The sequence below is a fragment of the Dendrobates tinctorius genome, unplaced genomic scaffold (genome assembly GCF_039654945.1).
Source record: "Dendrobates tinctorius isolate UK_male_01 unplaced genomic scaffold, ASM3965494v1 ptg000143l, whole genome shotgun sequence".
Taxonomy (NCBI): Eukaryota; Metazoa; Chordata; class Amphibia; order Anura; family Dendrobatidae; genus Dendrobates; species Dendrobates tinctorius.
The window spans coordinates 11,404,604-11,422,820 of record NW_027361810.1 but is presented as its reverse complement, the minus strand read 5'-3'; positions in this window follow the sequence as shown (position 1 = coordinate 11,422,820).

Below are 18,217 nucleotides of genomic sequence, written 5' to 3'. Positions count from 1 at the left end.
TCAGTGTGGCCACAATGTCCCATTATCAGTGCGGCCACAATGTCCCATTATCAGTGCGGCCACAATGTCCCATTATCAGTGCGGCCACAATGTCTCATTATCAGTGTGGCCACAATGTCCCATTATCAGTGCGGCCACAATGTCCCATTATCAGTGCGGCCACAATGTCCCATTATCAGTGCGGCCACAATATTCCATTATCAGTGCGGCCACAATGTCCCATTATCAGTGTCCCATTATCAGTGCAGCCACAATGTCCCATTATCAGTAAGGCCACAATGTCCCATTATCAGTGTCCCATTATCAGTGCAGCCACAATGTCCCATTATCAGTGCAGCCACAATGTTCCATTATCAGTGCGGCCACAATGTTCCATTATCAGTGCGGCCACAATGTCCCATTATCAGTGCGGCCACAATGTCCCATTATCAGTGCGGCCACAATGTCCCATTATCAGTGCGGCCACAATGTCCCATTATCAGTGTCCCATTATCAGTGCAGCCACAATGTCCCATTATCAGTAAGGCCACAATGTCCCATTATCAGTGCAGCCACAATGTCCCATTATCAGTGCAGCCACAATGTCCCATTATCAGTGCAGCCACAATGTCCCATTATCAGTGCGACCACAATGTCCCATTATCAGTGTCCCATTATCAGTGCAGCCACAATGTCCCATTATCAGTGCAGCCACAATGTCCCATTATCAGTGTCCCATTATCAGTGCAGCCATTATGTCCCATTATCAGTAAGGCCACAATGTCCCATTATCAGTGTCCCATTATCAGTGCAGCCACAATGTCCCATTATCAGTGCAGCCACAATGTCCCATTATCAGTGTCCCATTATCACTGCAGTCATTATGTCCCATTATCAGTAAGGCCACAATGTCCCATTATCAGTGTCCCATTATCAGTGCAGCCACAATGTCCCATTATCAGTGCAGCCACAATGTCCCATTATCAGTGCAGCCACAATGTCCCATTATCAGTGTCCCATTAACAGTGAAGCCACAATGTCCCATTATCAGTGTCCCATTATCAGTGCAGCCACAATGTCCCATTATCAGTGCAGCCACAATGTCCCATTATCAGTGTCCCATTATCAGTGCAGCCACAATGTCCCATTATCAGTGCAGCCACAATGTCCCATTATCAATGCAGCCACAATGTCCCATTATCAGTGCAGCCACAATGTCCCATTATCAGTGTCCCATTATCAGTGCAGCCACAATGTCCCATTATCAGTGTCCCATTATCAGTAAGGCCACAATGTCCCATTATCAGTGCAGCCACAATGTCCCATTATCAGTGCGACCACAATGTCCCATTATCAGTGCAGCCACAATGTCCCATTATCAGTGCGGAAACAATGTCCCATTATCAGTGCGGAAACAATGTCCCATTATCAGTGCAGCCACAATGTCCCATTATCAGTGTCCCATTATCAGTGCGACCACAATGTCCCATTATCAGTGCAGCCACAATGTCCCATTATCAGTGCAGCCACAATGTCCCATTATCAGTGCAGCCACAATGTCCCATTATCAGTGCGGCCACAATGTCCCATTATCAGTGCAGCCACAATGTCCCATTATCAGTGCGGAAACCATGTCCCATCATCAGTGCAGTCACAATGTCCCATTATCAGTGCGGAAACAATGTCCCATTATCAGTGCAGCCACAATGTCCCATTATCAGTGCGGCCACAATGTCCCATTATCAGTGCGGCCACAATGTCCCATTATCAGTGCGGTCACATTGTCCCATTATCAGTGCGGCCACAATGTCCCATTATCAGTGCAGCCACAATGTCCCATTATCAGTGCAGCCACAATGTCCCATTATCAGTGCGGTCACATTGTCCCATTATCAGTGCAGCCACAATGTCCCATTATCAGTGCAGCCACAATGTCCCATTATCAGTGCAGCCACAATGTCCCATTATCAGTGCAGCCACAATGTCCCATTATCAGTGCAGCCACAATGTCCCATTATCAGTGCGGTCACATTGTCCCATTATCAGTGCAGCCACAATGTCCCATTATCAGTGCAGCCACAATGTCCCATTATCAGTGCAGCCACAATGTCCCATTGTCAGTGCAGCCACAATGTCCCATTATCAGTGCGGCCACATTGTCCCATTATCAGTGCAGCCACAATGTCCCATTATCAGTGCAGCCACAATGTCCCATTATCAGTGCGGCCACATTGTCCCATTATCAGTGCGGCCACAATGTCCCATTATCAGTGCGGCCACAGTGTCCCATTAACAGTGCAGCCACAATGTCCCATTATCAGTGCGGCCACAATGTCCCATTATCAGTGCAGCCACAATGTCCCATTATCAGTGCAGCCACAATGTCCCATTATCAGTGCGGCCACAATGTCCCATTATCAGTGCGGCCACAATGTCCCATTATCAGTGCAGCCACATTGTCCCATTTTCAGTGCAGCCACAATGTCCCATTATCAGTGCGGCCACAATGTCCCATTATGAGTGCAGCCACAATGTCCCATTATCAGTGCAGCCACAATGTCCCATTATCAGTGCAGCCACAATGTCCCATTATCAGTGCAGCCACAATGTCCCATTATCAGTGCAGCCACAATGTCCCATTATCAGTGCGGCCACATTGTCCCATTATCAGTGCTGCCACAATGTCCCATTATCAGTGCGGCCACAATGTTCCATTATCAGTGCGGCCACATTGTCCCATTATCAGTGCAGCCACATTGTCCCATTATCAGTGCAGCCACAGTGTCCCATTATCAGTGCAGCCACAGTGTCCCATTATTAGTGCAGCCACAGTGTCCCATTATCAGTGCAGCCACAGTGTCCCATTATCAGTGCAGCCACAATGTCCCATTATCAGTGCAGCCACAGTGTCCCATTATCAGTGCGGCCACAATGTCCCATTATCAGTGCGGCCACAATGTTCCATTATCAGTGCAGCCACAATGTCCCATTATCAGTGTCCCATTATCAGTGCAGCCACAATGTCCCATTATCAGTGCTGCCACAATGTCCCATTAAGAGTACAGCCACAGTGTCCCATTATCAGTGCAGCCACAATGTCCCATTATCAGTGCGGCCACAATGTCCCATTAACAGTACAGCCACAGTGTCCCATTATCAGTGCAGCCACAATGACCCATTATCAGTGCGGCCAAAATGTCCCATTATCAGTGCGGCCACAATGTCCCATTATCAGTGTGGCCACAATGTCCCATTATCAGTGCGGCCACAATGTCCCATTATCAGTGCAGCCACAATGTCCCATTATCAGTGCGGCCACAATGTCCCATTATCAGTGCACCCACAATGTCCCATTATCAGTGCGACCACAATGACCCATTATCAGTGCGGCCACAATGTCCCATTAACAGTGCGGCCACAATGTCCCATTATCATTGCAGCCACAATGTCCCATTATCAGTGCGGCCACAATGTCCCATTATCAGTGCGACCATAATGTCCCATTATCAGTGCGACCACAATGTCCCATTATCAGTGCAGCCACAATGTCCCATTAACAGTGCAACCACATTGTCCCATTATCAGTGCGGCCACAATGTCCCATTATCAGTGCAGCCACAATGTCCCATTATCAGTGCGGCCACATTGTCCCATTATCAGTGCGGCCACAATGTCCCATTATCAGTGCAGCCACAATGTCCCATTATCAGTGCGGCCACAATGTCCCATTATCAGTGCGGCCACAATGTCCCATTATCAGTGCAGCCACAATGTCCCATTAACAGTGCAGCCACATTGTCCCATTATCAGTGCGGCCACAATGTCCCATTATCAGTGCGGCCACAATGTCCCATTATCAGTGCAGCCACAATGTCCCATTATCAGTGCAGCCACAATGTCCCATTATCAGTGCGGCCACAATGTCCCATTATCAGTGCGACCATAATGTCCCATTATCAGTGCGACCACAATGTCCCATTATCAGTGCAGCCACAATGTCCCATTAACAGTGCAACCACATTGTCCCATTATCAGTGCGGCCACAATGTCCCATTATCAGTGCGGCCACAATGTCCCATTAACAGTGCAACCACATTGTCCCATTATCAGTGCGGCCACAATGTCCCATTATCAGTGCAGCCACAATGTCCCATTATCAGTGCGGAAACAATGTCCCATTATCAGTGCAGCCACAATGTCCCATTATCAGTGCGGCCACAATGTCCCATTATCAGTGCGACCATAATGTCCCATTATCAGTGCGACCATAATGTCCCATTATCAGTGCAGCCACAATGTCCCATTAACAGTGCAGCCACAATGTCCCATTATCAGTGCAGCCACAATGTCCCATTATCAGTGCGGAAACAATGTCCCATTATCAGTGCAGCCACAATGTCCCATTATCAGTGCGGAAACAATGTCCCATTATCAGTGCGACTACAATGTCCCATTATCTTTGCAGTCACATTGTCCCATTATCAGTGCGGAAACAATGTCCCATTATCAGTGCGGCCAGAATGTCCCATTATCAGTGCGGAAACAATGTCCCATTATCAGTGCGGCCACAATGTCCCATTATCAGTGTGGCCACAATGTCCCATTATCAGTGCAGCCACAATGTCCCATTATCAGTGCGGCCACAATGTCCCATTATCAGTGTGGCCACAATGTCCCATTATCAGTGCAGCCACAATGTCTCATTATCAGTGTCCCATTATCAGTGCAGCCACAATGTCCCATTATCAGTGCAGCCACAATGTCCCATTATCAGTGCAGCCACAATGTCCCATTATCAGTGCGGCCACAATGTCCCATTATCAGTGCGGCCACAATGTCCCATTATCAGTGCGGCCACAATGTCCCATTATCAGTGTCCCATTATCAGTGCAGCCACAATGTCCCATTATCAGTGTCCCATTATCAGTGCAGCCACAATGTCCCATTATCAGTGCAGCCACAATGTCCCATTATCAGTGCTGCCACAATGTCCCATTATCAGTGTCCCATTATCAGTGCAGCCACAATGACCCATTATCAGTGCGGCCACAATGTCCCATTAACAGTGCGGCCACAATGTCCCATTATCAGTGCGGCCACAATGTCCCATTATCAGTGCGGCCACAATGTCCCATTATCAGTGCAGCCACAATGTCCCATTATCAGTGCAGCCACAATGTCCCATTATCAGTGCAGCCACAATGTCCCATTATCAGTGCGACCACAATGTTCCATTAACAGTACAGCCACAGTGTCCCATTATCAGTGCAGCCACAGTGTCCCATTATCAGTGCAGCCACAATGTCCCATTATCAGTGCGGCCACAATGTCCCATTAACAGTACAGCCACATTGTCCCATTATCAGTGCAGCCACAATGACCCATTATCAGTGCGGCCACAATGTCCCATTAACAGTGCGGCCACAATGTCCCATTATCAGTGCGGCCACAATGTCCCATTATCAGTGCGGCCACAATGTCCCATTATCAGTGCAGCCACAATGTCCCATTATCAGTGCAGCCACAATGTCCCATTATCAGTGCGGCCACAATGTCCCATTATCAGTGCAGCCACAATGTCCCATTATCAGTGCGACCACAATGTTCCATTATCAGTGCAGCCACAATGTCCCATTAACAGTGCAGCCACAATGTCCCATTATCAGTGCAGCCACAATGTCCCATTATCAGTGCGGCCACAATGTCCCATTATCAGTGCGGCCACAATGTCCCATTATCAGTGCGGCCACAATGTCCCATTATCAGTGCGACCATAATGTCCCATTATCAGTGCAGCCACAATGTCCCATTATCAGTGCGGCCACAATGTCCCATTATCAGTGCGGCCACAATGTCCCATTATCAGTGCGGCCATAATGTCCCATTATCAGTGCGACCACAATGTCCCATTATCAGTGCAGCCACAATGTCCCATTAACAGTGCAGCCACAATGTCCCATTATCAGTGCGGCCACAATGTCCCATTATCAGTGCGGCCACAATGTCCCATTATCAGTGCAGCCACAATGTCCCATTATCAGTGCGGCCACAATGTCCCATTATCAGTGCGACCATAATGTCCCATTATCAGTGCAGCCACAATGTCCCATTAACAGTGCAGCCACATTGTCCCATTATCAGTGCGGCCACAATGTCCCATTATCAGTGCGGCCACAATGTCCCATTATCAGTGCAGCCACAATGTCCCATTATCAGTGCGGCCACAATGTCCCATTATCAGTGCGACCATAATGTCCCATTATCAGTGCGACCACAATGTCCCATTATCAGTGCAGCCACAATGTCCCATTAACAGTGCAGCCACATTGTCCCATTATCAGTGCGGCCACAATGTCCCATTATCAGTGCGACCATAATGTCCCATTATCAGTGCGACCACAATGTCCCATTATCAGTGCAGCCACAATGTCCCATTAACAGTGCAGCCACAATGTCCCATTATCAGTGCAGCCACAATGTCCCATTATCAGTGCGGAAACAATGTCCCATTATCAGTGCAGCCACAATGTCCCATTATCAGTGCGGCCACAATGTCCCATTATCAGTGCGACCATAATGTCCCATTATCAGTGCAGCCACAATGTCCCATTAACAGTGCAGCCACAATGTCCCATTATCAGTGCAGCCACAATGTCCCATTATCAGTGCGGAAACAATGTCCCATTATCAGTGCAGCCACAATGTCCCATTAACAGTGCAGCCACAATGTCCCATTATCAGTGCAGCCACAATGTCCCATTATCAGTGCGGCCACAATGTCCCATTATCAGTGCGGCCAGAATGTCCCATTATCAGTGCGGCCACAATGTCCCATTATCAGTGCGGCCACAATGTCCCATTATCAGTGCAGCCACAATGTCCCATTAACAGTGCAGCCACAATGTCCCTTATCAGTGCAGCCAGAATGTCCCATTATCAGTGCAGCCACAATGTCCCATTATCAGTGCAGCCACAATGTCCCATTATCAGTGCGGCCACAATGTCCCATTAACAGTGCGGCCACAATGTCTCATTATCAGTGCGGCCACAATGTCCCATTATCAGTGCGGCCACAATGTCCCATTATCAGTGCGGCCACAATATCCCATTATCAGTGCAGCCACAATGTCCCATTATCAGTGCAGCCACAATGTCCCATTATCAGTGCGGCCACAATGTCCCATTAACAGTGCGGCCACAATGTCTCATTATCAGTGCGGCCACAATGTCCCATTATCAGTGCAGCCACAATGTCCCATTATCAGTGCGGCCACAATATCCCATTATCAGTGCGGCCAAAATGTCCCATTAACAGTGCGGCCACAATGTCCCATTATCAGTGCGGCCACAATGTCCCATTATCAGTGCGACCACAATGTCCCATTATCAGTGCAGCCACAATGTCCCATTATCAGTGCAGCCACAATGTCCCATTATCAGTGCGGCCACAATGTCCCATTATCAGTGCAGCCACAATGTCCCATTATCAGTGCGACCACAATGTCCCATTATCAGTGCGGCCACAATGTCCCATTATCAGTGCGACCACAATGTCCCATTATCAGTGCGGCCACAATGTCCCATTATCAGTGCGGCCACAATGTCCCATTATCAGTGCGGCCACAATGTCCCATTATCAGTGCGACTACAATGTCCCATTATCAGTGCAGCCACAATGTCCCATTATCAGTGCGACTACAATGTCCCATTGTCAGAGCAGCCACAATGTCCCATTATCAGTGTCCCATTATCAGTGCAGCCACAATGTCCCATTATCAGTGCAGCCACAATGTCCCATTATCAGTGCGGCCACAATGTCCCATTATCAGTGTCCCATTATCAGTGCAGCCACAATGTCCCATTATCAGTGCGGCCACAATGTCCCATTATCAGTGTCCCATTATCAGTGCAGCCACAATGTCCCATTATCAGTGCAGCCACAATGTCCCATTATCAGTGCGGCCACAATGTCCCATTATCAGTGCATCCACAATGTCCCATTATCAGTGCAGCCACAATGTCCCATTATCAGTGCAGCCACAATGTCCCATTATCAGTGCGGCCACATTGTCCCATTATCAGTGCAGCCACAATGTCCCATTAACAGTGCGGCCACAATGTCCCATTATCAGTGTCCCATTATCAGTGCAGCCACAATGTCCCATTATCAGTGCGGCCACAATGTCCCATTATCAGTGCAGCCACAATGTCCCATTAACAGTGCGGCCACAATGTCCCATTATCAGTGCAGCCACATTGTCCCATTATCAGTGTCCCATTATCAGTGCAGCCACAATGTCCCATTATCAGTGCAGCCACAATGTCCCATTATCAGTGCGGCCACAATGTCCCATTATCAGTGCAGCCACATTGTCCCATTATCAGTGTCCCATTATCAGTGCAGCCACAGTGTCCCATTATCAGTGCGGCCACAATGTCCCATTATCAGTGCGGCCACAATGTCCCATTATCAGTGCAGCCACAATGTCCCATTATCAGTGCGGCCACAATGTCCCATTAACAGTGCAGCCACAATGTCCCATTATCAGTGCGGCCACAATGTCCCATTAACAGTGCAGCCACATTGTCCCATTATCAGTGCGGCCACAATGTCCCATTATCAGTGCGACCATAATGTCCCATTATCAGTGCAGCCACAATGTCCCATTATCAGTGCGGCCACAATGTCCCATTATCAGTGCGACCATAATGTCCCATTATCAGTGCAGCCACAATGTCCCATTAACAGTGCAGCCACAATGTCCCATTATCAGTGCGACCATAATGTCCCATTATCAGTGCAGCCACAATGTCCCATTAACAGTGCAGCCACAATGTCCCATTATCAGTGCGGAAACAATGTCCCATTATCAGTGCGGAAACAATGTCCCATTATCAGTGCAGCCACAATGTCCCATTATCAGTGCGGCCACAATGTCCCATTATCAGTGCGACCATAATATCCCATTATCAGTGCAGCCACAATGTCCCATTAACAGTGCAGCCACAATGTCCCATTATCAGTGCAGCCACAATGTCCCATTATCAGTGCAGCCACAATGTCCCATTAACAGTGCAGCCACAATGTCCCATTATCAGTGCAGCCACAATGTCCCATTATCAGTGCGGCCACAATGTCCCATTATCAGTGCGGCCAGAATGTCCCATTATCAGTGCAGCCACAATGTCCCATTATCAATGCGGCCACAATGTCCCATTATCAGTGCGGCCACAATGTCCCATTATCAGTGCGGCCACAATGTCCCATTATCAGTGCGGCCACAATGTCCCATTATCAGTGTCCCATTATCAGTGCAGCCAGAATGTCCCATTATCAGTGCAGCCACAATGTCCCATTATCAGTGCAGCCACAATGTCCCATTATCAGTGCGGCCACAATGTCCCATTAACAGTGCGGCCACATTGTCTCATTATCAGTGCGGCCACAATGTCCCATTATCAGTGCGGCCACAATATCCCATTATCAGTGCAGCCACAATGTCCCATTATCAGTGCGGCCACAATGTCCCATTAACAGTGCGGCCACAATGTCCCATTATCAGTGCGTCCACAATGTCCCATTATCAGTGCGGCCACAATATCCCATTATCAGTGCAGCCACAATGTCCCATTATCAGTGCAGCCACAATGTCCCATTATCAGTGAGGCCACAATGTCCCATTAACAGTGCGGCCACAATGTCTCATTATCAGTGCGGCCACAATGTCCCATTATCAGTGCAGTCACAATGTCCCATTATCAGTGCAGCCAGAATGTCCCATTATCAGTGCGGCCACAATATCCCATTATCAGTGCGGCCAAAATGTCCCATTAACAGTGCGGCCACAATGTCCCATTATCAGTGCGGCCACAATGTCCCATTATCAGTGCGGCCAAAATGTCCCATTATCAGTGCAGCCACAATGTCCCATTATCAGTGCAGCCACAATGTCCCATTATCAGTGCAGCCACAATGTCCTATTATCAGTGCGACTACAATGTCCCATTATCAGTGCGGCCACAATGTCCCATTATCAGTGCGACCACAATGTCCCATTATCAGTGCGGCCACAATGTCCCATTATCAGTGCGACCACAATGTCCCATTATCAGTGCAGCCACAATGTCCCATTATCAGTGCGGCCACAATGTCCCATTATCAGTGCGGCCACAATGTCCCATTATCAGTGCGGCCACAATGTCCCATTATCAGTGCGACCACAATGTCCCATTATCAGTGCGGCCACAATGTCCCATTATCAGTGCGACCACAATGTCCCATTATCAGTGCAGCCACAATGTCCCATTATCAGTGCGGCCACAATGTCCCATTATCAGTGCGGCCACAATGTCCCATTATCAGTGCGGCCACAATGTCCCATTATCAGTGCAGCCACAATGTCCCATTATCAGTGCGACTACAATGTCCCATTATCAGTGCAGCCACAATGTCCCATTATCAGTGCGGCCACAATGTCCCATTATCAGTGCAGCCACAATGTCCCATTATCAGTGCAGCCACAATGTCCCATTATCAGTGCGGCCACAATGTCCCATTATCAGTGCATCCACAATGTCCCATTATCAGTGCAGCCACAATGTCCCATTATCAGTGCAGCCACAATGTCCCATTATCAGTGCGGCCACATTGTCCCATTATCAGTGCAGCCACAATGTCCCATTAACAGTGCGGCCACATTGTCCCATTATCAGTGCAGCCACAATGTCCCATTAACAGTGCGGCCACATTGTCCCATTATCAGTGTCCCATTATCAGTGCAGCCACAATGTCCCATTATCAGTGCGGCCACAATGTCCCATTATCAGTGCAGCCACAATGTCCCATTAACAGTGCGGCCACAATGTCCCATTATCAGTGCAGCCACATTGTCCCATTATCAGTGCAGCCACAATGTCCCATTATCAGTGCGGACACAATGTCCCATTATCAGTGCGGCCACAATGTCCCATTATCAGTGCAGCCACAGTGTCCCATTATCAGTGCGGACACAATGTCCCATTATCAGTGCAGCCATAATGTCCCATTATCAGTGCAGCCACAGTGTCCCATTATCAGTGCAGCCACAATGTCCCATTATCAGTGCGGACACAATGTCCCATTATCAGTGCAGCCATAATGTCCCATTATCAGTGCAGCCACAGTGTCCCATTATCAGTGCGGCCACAATGTCCCATTATCAGTGCGGCCACAATGTCCCATTATCAGTGCAGCCACAATGTCCCATTATCAGTGCAGCCACAATGTCCCATTATCAGTGCGGCCACAATGTCCCATTATCAGTGCGGCCACAATGTCCCATTATCAGTGCAGCCACAGTGTCCCATTATCAGTGCGGCCACAATGTCCCATTATCAGTGCGGCCACAATGTCCCATTATCAGTGCAGCCACAATGTACCATTATCAGTGCAGCCACAATGTCCCATTATCAGTGCAGCCACAATGTCCCATTATCAGTGCAGCCACAGTGTCCCATTATCAGTGCGGCCACAATGTCCCATTATCAGTGCGGCCACAATGTCCCATTATCAGTGCAGCCACAATGTCCCATTATCAGTGCAGCCACAATGTCCCATTATCAGTGCAGCCACAATGTCCCATTATCAGTGCAGCCACAATGTCCCATTATCAGTGCAGCCACAATGTCCCATTATCAGTGTCCCATTATCAGTGCAGCCACAATGTCCCATTATCAGTGCAGCCACAATGTCCCATTATCAGTGCAGCCAGAATGTCCCATTATCAGTGCGGCCACAATGTCCCATTATCAGTGCAGCCACAATGTCCCATTATCAGTGCAGCCACAATGTCCCATTATCAGTGCTGCCACAATGTCCCATTATCAGTGCGGCCACAATGTCCCATTATCAGTGCGGCCACAATGTCCCATTATCAGTGCAGCCACAATGTCCCATTATCAGTGTCCCATTATCAGTGCTGCCACAATGTCCCATTATCAGTGCAGCCACAATGTCCCATTATCAGTGCTGCCACAATGTCCCATTATCAGTGCGGCCACAATGTCCCATTATCAGTGCGGCCACAATGTCCTATTATCAGTGCAGCCACAATGTCCCATTATCAGTGCGGCCACAATGTCCCATTATCAGTGCGGCCACAACGTCCCATTATCAGTGCAGCCACAATGTCCCATTATCAGTGCGGCCACAATGTCCCATTATCAATGCAGCCACAATGTCCCATTATCAGTGTCCCATTATCAGTGCAGCCACAATGTCCCATTATCAGTGCAGCCACAATGTCCCATTATCAGTGCTGCCACAATGTCCCATTATCAGTGCGGCCACAATGTCCCATTATCAGTGCAGCCACAATGTCCCATTATCAGTGCAGCCACAATGTCCCATTATCAGTGCGGCCACATTGTCCCATTATCAGTGCAGCCACAATGTCCCATTAACAGTGCGGCCACATTGTCCCATTATCAGTGCAGCCACAATGTCCCATTAACAGTGCGGCCACATTGTCCCATTATCAGTGTCCCATTATCAGTGCAGCCACAATGTCCCATTATCAGTGCGGCCACAATGTCCCATTATCAGTGCAGCCACAATGTCCCATTAACAGTGCGGCCACAATGTCCCATTATCAGTGCAGCCACATTGTCCCATTATCAGTGCAGCCACAATGTCCCATTATCAGTGCGGACACAATGTCCCATTATCAGTGCGGCCACAATGTCCCATTATCAGTGCAGCCACAGTGTCCCATTATCAGTGCGGACACAATGTCCCATTATCAGTGCAGCCATAATGTCCCATTATCAGTGCAGCCACAGTGTCCCATTATCAGTGCAGCCACAATGTCCCATTATCAGTGCGGACACAATGTCCCATTATCAGTGCAGCCATAATGTCCCATTATCAGTGCAGCCACAGTGTCCCATTATCAGTGCGGCCACAATGTCCCATTATCAGTGCGGCCACAATGTCCCATTATCAGTGCAGCCACAATGTCCCATTATCAGTGCAGCCACAATGTCCCATTATCAGTGCGGCCACAATGTCCCATTATCAGTGCGGCCACAATGTCCCATTATCAGTGCAGCCACAGTGTCCCATTATCAGTGCGGCCACAATGTCCCATTATCAGTGCGGCCACAATGTCCCATTATCAGTGCAGCCACAATGTACCATTATCAGTGCAGCCACAATGTCCCATTATCAGTGCAGCCACAATGTCCCATTATCAGTGCAGCCACAGTGTCCCATTATCAGTGCGGCCACAATGTCCCATTATCAGTGCGGCCACAATGTCCCATTATCAGTGCAGCCACAATGTCCCATTATCAGTGCAGCCACAATGTCCCATTATCAGTGCAGCCACAATGTCCCATTATCAGTGCAGCCACAATGTCCCATTATCAGTGCAGCCACAATGTCCCATTATCAGTGTCCCATTATCAGTGCAGCCACAATGTCCCATTATCAGTGCAGCCACAATGTCCCATTATCAGTGCAGCCAGAATGTCCCATTATCAGTGCGGCCACAATGTCCCATTATCAGTGCAGCCACAATGTCCCATTATCAGTGCAGCCACAATGTCCCATTATCAGTGCTGCCACAATGTCCCATTATCAGTGCGGCCACAATGTCCCATTATCAGTGCGGCCACAATGTCCCATTATCAGTGCAGCCACAATGTCCCATTATCAGTGTCCCATTATCAGTGCTGCCACAATGTCCCATTATCAGTGCAGCCACAATGTCCCATTATCAGTGCTGCCACAATGTCCCATTATCAGTGCGGCCACAATGTCCCATTATCAGTGCGGCCACAATGTCCTATTATCAGTGCAGCCACAATGTCCCATTATCAGTGCGGCCACAATGTCCCATTATCAGTGCGGCCACAACGTCCCATTATCAGTGCAGCCACAATGTCCCATTATCAGTGCGGCCACAATGTCCCATTATCAATGCAGCCACAATGTCCCATTATCAGTGTCCCATTATCAGTGCAGCCACAATGTCCCATTATCAGTGCAGCCACAATGTCCCATTATCAGTGCTGCCACAATGTCCCATTATCAGTGCGGCCACAATGTCCCATTATCAGTGCAGCCACAATGTCCCATTATCAGTGTCCCATTATCAGTGCAGCCACAATGTCCCATTATCAGTGCAGCCACAATGTCCCATTATCAGTGCTGCCACAATGTCCCATTATCAGTGCGGCCACAATGTCCCATTATCAGTGCGGCCACAATGTCCTATTATCAGTGCAGCCACAACGTCCCATTATCAGTGCAGCCACAATGTCCCATTATCAGTGCTGCCACAATGTCCCATTATCAGTGCAGCCACAATGTCCCATTATCAGTGCGGCCACAATGTCCTATTATCAGTGCAGCCACAACGTCCCATTATCAGTGCAGCCACAATGTCCCATTATCAGTGCAGCCACAATGTCCCATTATCAGTGCAGCCACAATGTCCCATTATCAGTGTCCCATTATCAGTGCAGCCACAATGTCCCATTATCAGTGCAGCCACAATGTCCTATTATCAGTGCAGCCACAATGTCCCATTATCAGTGTCCCATTATCAGTGCAGCCACAATGTCCCATTATCAGTGCAGCCACAATGTCCCATTATCAGTGCTGCCACAATGTCCCATTATCAGTGCGGCCACAATGTCCCATTATCAGTGCGGCCACAATGTCCCATTATCAGTGCGGCCACAATGTCCCATTATCAGTGCAGCCACAATGTCCTATTATCAGTGCAGCCACAACGTCCCATTATCAGTGTCCCATTAACAGTGCAGCCACAATGTCCCATTATCAGTGCAGCCACAATGTCCCATTATCAGTGCAGCCACAATGTCCCATTATCAGTGCAGCCACAATGTCCCATTATCAGTGCGGCCACAATGTCCCATTATCAGTGCGGCCACAATGTCCCATTATCAGTGCGGCCACAATGTCCCATTATCAGTGCGGCCACAACGTCCCATTATCAGTGCGGCCACAATGTCCCATTATCAGTGCGGCCACAATGTCCCATTATCAGTGCGGCCACAATGTCCCATTATCAGTGCAGCCACAATGTCCCATTATCAGTGCAGCCACAATGTCCCATTATCAGTGTCCCATTAACAGTGCAGCCACAATGTCCCATTATCAGTGCAGCCACAATGTCCTATTATCAGTGCGGCCACAATGTCCCATTATCAGTGCGGCCACAATGTCCCATTATCAGTGCAGCCACAATGTCCCATTATCAGTGCAGCCACAATGTCCCATTATCAGTGCGGCCACAACGTCCCATTATCAGTGCGGCCACAATGTCCCATTATCAGTGCAGCCACAATGTCCCATTGTCAGTGCAGCCACAATGTCCCATTATCAGTGTCCCATTATCAGTGCAGCCACAATGTCCCATTATCAGTGCAGCCACAACGTCCCATTATCAGTGCGGCCACAATGTCCCATTATCAGTGCGGCCACAATGTCCCATTAAGAGTGCGGCCACAATGTCCCATTATCAGTGCAGCCACAATGTCCTATTATCAGTGCGGCCACAATGTCCCATTATCAGTGCAGCCACAATGTCCCATTATCAGTGCAGCCACAACGTCCCATTATCAGTGCGGCCACAATGTCCCATTATCAGTGCGGCCACAATGTCCCATTAACAGTGCGGCCACAATGTCCCATTATCAGTGCAGCCACAATGTCCTATTATCAGTGCAGCCACAATGTCCCATTATCAGTGTCCCATTAACAGTGCAGCCACAATGTCCCATTATCAGTGCGGCCACAATGTCCCATTATCAGCGCAGCCACAATGTCCCATTATCAGTGCGGCCACAATGTCCCATTATCAGTGCGGCCACAATGTCCCATTATCAGTGCGGCCACAATGTCCCATTATCAGTGTCCCATTAACAGTGCAGCCACAATGTCCTATTATCAGTGCAGCCACAATGTCCCATTATCAGTGTCCCATTAACAGTGCAGCCACAATGTCCCATTATCAGTGCGGCCACAATGTCCCATTATCAGTGCGGCCACAATGTCCCATTATCAGTGCAGCCACAATGTCCCATTATCAGTGCGGCCACAATGTCCCATTATCAGTGCAGCCACAATGTCCCATTATCAGTGTCCCATTATCAGTGCGGCCACAATGTCCCATTATCAGTGCGGCCACAATGTCCCATTAACAGTGCAGCCACAACGTCCCATTATCAGTGCAGCCACAATGTCCCATTATCAGTGTCCCATTAACAGTGCAGCCACAATGTCCCATTATCAGTGCGGCCACAATGTCCCATTATCAGTGCAGCCACAACGTCCCATTATCAGTGCAGCCACAACGTCCCATTATCAGTGCGGCCACAATGTCCCATTATCAGTGCAGCCACAATTACCCATTATCAGTGCGGCCACAATGTCCCATTATCAGTGCAGCCACAACGTCCCATTATCAGTGCAGCCAAAACGTCCCATTATCAGTGCAGCCACAATGTCCCATTATCAGTGCAGCCACAACGTCCCATTATCAGTGCGGCCACAATGTCCCATTATCAGTGCGGCCACAATGTCCCATTATCAGTGCGGCCACATTGTCCCATTATCAGTGCAGCCACAATGTCCCATTATCAGTGCGGCCACAATGTCCCATTATCAGTGTCCCATTAACAGTGCAGCCACAATGTCCCATTATCAGTGCAGCCACAATGTCCCATTATCAGTGCGGCCACAATGTCCCATTATCAGTGTCCCATTAACAGTGCAGCCACAATGTCCTATTATCAGTGCAGCCACAATGTCCCATTATCAGTGTCCCATTAACAGTGCAGCCACAATATCCCATTATCAGTGCAGCCACAATGTCCCATTATCAGTGCGGCCACAATGTCCCATTATCAGTGCAGCCACAATGTCCCATTATCAGTGCGGCCACAATGTCCCATTATCAGTGCAGCCACAATGTCCCATTATCAGTGTCCCATTATCAGTGCGGCCACAATGTCCCATTATCAGTGCGGCCACAATGTCCCGTTAACAGTGCAGCCACAACGTCCCATTATCAGTGCAGCCACAATGTCCCATTATCAGTGTCCCATTAACAGTGCAGCCACAATGTCCCATTATCAGTGCGGCCACAATGTCCCATTATCAGTGCAGCCACAACGTCCCATTATCAGTGCAGCCACAACGTCCCATTATCAGTGCGGCCACAATGTCCCATTATCAGTGCAGCCACAATTACCCATTATCAGTGCGGCCACAATGTCCCATTATCAGTGCAGCCACAACGTCCCATTATCAGTGCAGCCAAAACGTCCCATTATCAGTGCAGCCACAATGTCCCATTATCAGTGCAGCCACAACGTCCCATTATCAGTGCGGCCACAATGTCCCATTATCAGTGCGGCCACAATGTCCCATTATCAGTGCGGCCACATTGTCCCATTATCAGTGCAGCCACAATGTCCCATTATCAGTGCGGCCACAATGTCCCATTATCAGTGTCCCATTAACAGTGCAGCCACAATGTCCCATTATCAGTGCAGCCACAATGTCCCATTATCAGTGCGGCCACAACGTTCCATTATCAGTGCGGCCACAATGTCCCATTATCAGTGCAGCCACAATGTCCCATTATCAGTGCGGCCACAACGTCCCATTATCAGTGCAGCCACAATGTCCCATTATCAGTGCGGCCACAATGTCCCATTATCAGTGCGGCCACAATGTCCCATTATCAGTGCAGCCACAATGTCCCATTATCAGTGCGGCCACAATGTCCCATTATCAGTGCGGCCACAATGTCCCATTATCAGTGCGGCCACAATGTCCCATTATCAGTGCGGCCACAATGTCCCATTATCAGTGCGGCCACAATGTCCCATTATCAGTGCGGCCACAACGTCCCATTATCAGTGTCCCATTAACAGTGCAGCCACAACGTCCCATTATCAGTGCAGCCACAATGTCCCATTATCAGTGCAGCCACAACGTCCCATTATCAGTGCGGCCACAATGTCCCATTAACAGTGCGGCCACAATGTCCCATTATCAGTGCAGCCACAATGTCCCATTATCAGTGCGGCCACAATGTCCCATTATCAGTGCAGCCACAATGTCCCATTATCAGTGCAGCCACAACGTCCCATTATCAGTGCGGCCACAATGTCCCATTAACAGTGCGTCCACAATGTCCCATTATCAGTGCAGCCACAA